At 48.3% G+C, this 5,224-nt stretch overlaps 1 non-coding gene across 1 annotated transcript; it reads right to left on the bottom strand.

Moving 5' to 3' along the window:
- Window positions 1-3,681: 3,681 nt before the first annotated feature.
- LOC139054026 (U2 spliceosomal RNA) lies at window positions 3,682-3,873 on the bottom strand. Its single transcript, XR_011510973.1, has one exon. It is a non-coding gene; the product is annotated as a U2 spliceosomal RNA (small nuclear RNA).
- Between the last annotated feature and the right edge of the window lie 1,351 nt (window positions 3,874-5,224).

The following is a 5,224-nucleotide window of genomic DNA, read 5'->3' as shown; positions in this document are numbered from 1 at the left end:
GCCCCGGCTGACGTGGTAGCGGACTTTGCGCGTGCAGCCATATATGGCTCAACCGCGGGCGGGGTGCGGCCGCCCCGGCTGACGTGGTAGCGGACTTTGCGTAATGTTGCCCGTTGTTTCACAGCAAACGGGCGCCGCGAATTTCGTGCTTTCTTTCCAGTTTGGACATTTGTCTTCGTGTACGGGTGCTGCGTTTGAGGAGCTTTATAGAGCGTCTCAAGAAAAACAATTTGTTTGGAGCTTCACGTGTAAGAGGAGTGTCTCCCTAGTACGTGCCGGTTTTCCTTTTTTTTTTTTCCTCCCGATAACAGTACTCATGTGCCACTTGTGTCACCATGACATGATTTTTTTTGGGGGGGGGGTTCTCCCTTGATCCTCAAGCGAGTTTCACACATCACGCAGACGTCCGCATCTATCCAGTAATGATGCCATTTACAAAAATCTTAAACAACCGAGGCCCGCACCTGCTCAATCAACGCCAACTCAATTTAAGGAAGCTGATCGAAACCATCCAGTTTGGGAAAAGCTAATTTATGCAGTAGCATTCTTTTTATTATTATTGTGAGAGACGTGAAATACACACCACGAAATGAACGTCCGCTTGTTACCCTTTTGTTACTGCGGTGCGAAATCATCGCGCGTAATACCGATTCAATTTTGTCTTGTTTGGTGGTCTGTCAGCACTTTGTGTTCTTCAAGAAAATCAGCTACAGGCTTTTAAATTATGTGCGCGAAACTTTTCTCCATCTGCCACCCGGAACATATTTAAAGAAGAGAGAAAGCAGCCGGGGCCTTGAGATTTCGAAAATGCCGCGCTCTGAAATTTTCACATCAGCCATTGGGAAGATAATTATTATCCGTCACAAACAAAAAAAAAAAAACAGCTTTGAAATGAGCATTGATAGTGGCCACGTTTTTTCGGGGCATGTCTTGATGAAATAATTGCAGTTCAGTTCGTTGGTTCAATTGCATTTGTTGGCTCCTTGCAGCATGTCTAGATTTCATCTTTTTCAGTATTCCTAGTGTTCTCATTGTAGTATGAATAACCTGCAGATTTTTCGTTGTTGTTGTTATGCGTTATACAATGCTGAGCGATGTTTTTCCTTTCCTTGAAGCTAGCCATAGAAGTATAAAACTTTCTATAAACTCATTACAATAAGAATCCAGCATACGGTTCATCATCGGCTCGATAAACGTTCGGGAAGTGGCGACTTTTAATGCCGTGATCATGAAGCTTAACAGCAGAGCGTGTTCATCAGATATGCCAGGGGTGACGTAACGCAAGGCGTGAATCGAATCTAAGATTGAAATGGCGTTCTGAATTCTTTTGGTTCCAGATAGAACAAACAAAAATATATAAAAAAAGCATGTCATTGATTGTCATTCAAACCTCAAGAGCGCGTGGAGAAAGTGTTCCGGTTTACATTCGGCAAATCGAAATGAACGGCTAAAATTAACCTATCGTCTGGTTTCATGCGGGAGATCACGTGCGCACGCAAATTTCTTCGTACGGGAATTTTATGAAGTGAAGGCGGCTACAGATCATTTCCTTTGTCTAGTTCATGTTCGTAGGCGCAAATTGCAAACGTAATACTTGGAGGAACGTTTCCACTAATCTACAGGGGCTCTCTCATTTCTCCGATTGCTCGCAAACACATTGCATTGCTAGTCGTGACGTTTCACAGTGACGTTTCACCATGCCCGTCGAAGTTGATTACCAGTACCGCGCCAGCGTCGACCGGCCGGCGAAGCGACGAACTCAGCAGCGCATGCGCGAGGCCCTACAACACCCCAACCGAGCTACCCTGCTTATCGGAGAGAGCGAGTGCGCGTGAACGCGGGCTCGTCTGACGATCTGGATTAAAGAAAAAAAAAAAAGTGTGTCCGAGATATTGACAAAGACAAGTGGTCGCTGTCGCTCTGAGTCTTAGCGCGTTATAGAAAACGTGGGATGGCGGTGCTTCCTCGAGGGTCTAAAAGTACAATCTTCGAACTAGCGCTCCCGGCGGAACGTGGAGCTAGCATCCTTCTTCTTGGAACGGTTTGCAATGGACTGCTTGAATGTGCCGACCACGCGTCACGGGTCGCGTATAGAGCCAACGTTTGGCAAGAACGCGTCTAGCACAACCGATCGCGGTTGCGATAACCCATCGTTGGTAGCGAAAAAAAGAAAGAAAGAAAAAAAAAACACCTACCCGCAGCTTGTTAGCAGTAACCGTAAATGTGGTTCTAAATATAGGTTCGCTGGTCACTGAAACTTTCTCATAACGCACACCACTGTAGTCCAAAAAGAACAAAGCACGCACAATGGATATGATACAGCCGTCACCGCATGATTTCGCGTTTTCCTTATTGCATTACTTTCGTGGGCATGCGCGCTAGGGCCACGCAGGCCAGGAGGCAAGGGGAAAAATAAATAAGAAATGATACGCGATCCTCAGCATTGACTTGGCTGATGTGGCACTCGCATTTATGTTCTTTACCTTAGGCGAGCGCAACGCGCCAACTGAACTCCAATTTCCCATAACGGAAATTCGTATTTGGCCATTTGGTTGTATTTTTGGCTGATGTTCGCGTTTTTCGCCCGAGCATGCGCTTCACTGCGCCGCTCGTTGCCCCTTCAATGCGGCTTCACTGCCCTGCAGGCGTGTTCTGCGTCAAGCCGAACCACCAGGCAAAAAGCCTGGGCGCCGCCATCTTGTTGAGAGCGGCGCCGGGGACACAATCGCGCCTAGCTCATTGAGTTTTCCCCCAAAACTGAACGAAATAGCCTTATTTAAATGAGAAAGATGCCGCGAGTGCCGCAACGAAGGACCTTAAGGATTACCGAAGGGTAACTGAGGGCGACGCGACGAGCTTTGGAAAGAAGAATGATGGGTGTAGCGCTACGGGGGATAAGAATAGAGCAGATTCGGGGGGTGAGCGAACAAACGCGAGCTAATGACACCTTAGTTTAAACCAAGAAAAAGAAATGGGCGTGCGCAGGGCATGCAATGTGGGGGGAAGATCATCAATTAAGGGTTACCGACTGAATTCCAAGAGAAGGGAAGCGTAGCACGGGGTGGCGGAAATTTAGGAGGGCAGATTAGATTAGGAAGGGCGCAGGCACTAGACGGCGACCGTGACCGGGCTTACACGTGACCGGGGTGCTTGGAGAATAATGGGAGAGGTCTTTGCCCTGCAGTGGTCGTAGCCAGCAGGATGATGATGACGAAAAGGTAGCAACAGGTATTCATAACATACAGGTTGGAAAGCTGAGGCACCTCTGAACCCTTGAATATATTTCGCCACACTTGGCCATACGACAAGTTTGTTTTCGAGGCGCTCGGTCCCACTGCAGCGAAAATGTTGCCGGAAATCGGGCACTCCATTTTTGTTTCATAGGGAACCTTTCTTCCACTAGGGCAGCGGATTTTCGCAGGGCGAGCTTGCTGTCGTTTACGGATCAAAGCGATAGTGAACTCCAAAATGCAGTGTTGGCTTTGAGTGGGACTTACATTGATTGCAAAACCCACGGCTAATCACCCTTCCCCCCCCCCCCCCCCCCAAGTGGCTCATTACAGCAGACAATCGTTCAGAAACACCGGCATCGTTGCGTATAGTATGGGAATGGTGCGTGTCACGTGAGTGCTCGCTTCGAGCTTGTGTTCTTCATTTTGATTGAATGAAGTCTCACCTAAGTGAGCGGGGGCCGATCCCGGAGGTAGTGCAATACCGGGCCGACCTGCGGCGGAGGTGAAGCAGGCTTCAAGCACTCCGCCAACTTCCAAAAATAGGTTTAATATCGTGGGTCCATATAGAACCCGTATCAGATATTAAGCTGATAAGAACAGATACTACACTTTGATCTTAGCCAAAAGGCCGAGAAGCGATGTCTTTCACTTCACTCCATTGTACCACTGCCTTGTGGGTGCCCTGGCGACATTGGTAACCTCAGCAACAGCGTGGGCAATCTTATAAAACCCAGCCCGTCTAGAGACTCTATGCTCTCTATCTCGCGAATCAACTCGCGACGCCTCAGTCTTTCACTGTTAACGAAACGCCGTCGCGTAGAAACGAGACCCGAGCGCAAGCTTGTTCGCAAGGCAAAACCAACGAAGGCAACCTCGTAGAAAACGGAACAGGCGAGCGGAAAACACGCGCAAGGGGAATGCTTACTTCCGTCTGAATGCGACCGCTCAAGGCGGCTTTCTTTGAGGCCTTCGTTTCAAGCCCGTGCGCAAGTGTAATACACTACGCGCATTTCCCTCATTTCCTTTTATTTACCGCAAGGCCCACTGAAAGTTTTCATACGGCACAGGCCGGGACGGATTGCAACGTGTCGATTCGACCGCTAGAATTAGGTAGCGCGCCTCATGTACGAATGAAAGAGAATGAAAAAAAAAAAATAAATAAATATAGAAAAGGCTGCGCACTCCTTCCAACCGGAAACATAGAGGGCAGGAAGATCGCCATGTGGAGCACAGGTGTTGTTAAAAAAGAAAGAAAGAAAGAAAGAAATAGCGCTACCCCATCATCTTTACCGTGTGCGTGTATACACACACACGCACACATATGCACGCGCACGCACGCGCGCGCGCGCACGACACACACACACACACACACACACACACACACACACACATACGCACACATGCTAGCATAGCTTAAGCACAGCTGGAAAGCTCAGCCTTGCGCAAGAAAAAAGGACCACGCCCTTTCGCAAGCCCCTTTGAAACTTTTAAATGAGAAACATGTGTACAGCGAGGTCGTTCGAAACTGGCGCGAAAACGCATCCGCGCCATCTGTGTGCGGAACTAGGAAAACCTACGGCCTTCGCCATACAGAAAGAAAGGTAGATGGCGCGAGCTAACGCTCCGTTGCATACTAAGAACGAGAGCTAGTGAATAATGGCAGAAACGTCTTGGGAAGAGAGAAAAAAACAACAACAACAAAAAAAAAGAAAGACACGCAAGTTGTTGGCTCGCGCAAGCATTCTATTTTACAGCGAGTAAAGAGCATAGCAACTTCTCACAAGAGCAGCAAGAAAGACAAGAAGAACGTGAGAGAGGGGGAGAAACAGGCGCGTTTCTTTGGAATGCAGAGCATGCTGCACACACTATGAAGTGCCAAAGAGACGGGGAAAGCAGATGGCGCGATTGTGTATGTCCTCAAAGCTTGAAAACAATTTCTAAACTACAAGGTGTGCCGAAGTCCGCCTACTCTCATCAGGTTGCTCCCGCCT

This window comes from Dermacentor albipictus, unplaced genomic scaffold (genome assembly GCF_038994185.2).
Source record: "Dermacentor albipictus isolate Rhodes 1998 colony unplaced genomic scaffold, USDA_Dalb.pri_finalv2 scaffold_524, whole genome shotgun sequence".
Classification (NCBI taxonomy): Eukaryota; Metazoa; Arthropoda; class Arachnida; order Ixodida; family Ixodidae; genus Dermacentor; species Dermacentor albipictus.
The sequence above is the reverse complement of the archived record's forward strand: the minus strand, read 5'-3'. Positions and strand labels throughout refer to the sequence as shown.